The following is a 323-nucleotide window of genomic DNA, read 5'->3' on the forward strand; positions in this document are numbered from 1 at the left end:
CCTTTTCCACCCTTCTCCCTTTTCTCCTACTTTTCCATGGTCTCGTGTTACAATCTGTTGAAATATTGCAGAAAGAACTTCAGATTTGAATATTCCTTTGAGCAAAAGTAAGACACACGCAGGTTATCTGTTGATACCAAAATCCTGATTTTATTAATTGCTAAGAGATGCAGAGACAAAGGAAAAAATAAAAAAAACTTATAGAATACTTGTGATTACTTCTAGAAGCAGAGAAAAGGTACCACCATGCTACCTTTCCCCTGAGCTGGTGCGTGTGTGGGCGAGTAGCAGTTTTCTGCCCTTTTTTTTCTCTGTCTCTGCAG

The sequence above is a fragment of the Empidonax traillii genome, unplaced genomic scaffold (genome assembly GCF_003031625.1).
Source record: "Empidonax traillii isolate 1590-97213 ecotype Southwest subspecies unplaced genomic scaffold, ASM303162v1 scaffold3654:size11773, whole genome shotgun sequence".
Lineage (NCBI taxonomy): Eukaryota > Metazoa > Chordata > Aves > Passeriformes > Tyrannidae > Empidonax > Empidonax traillii.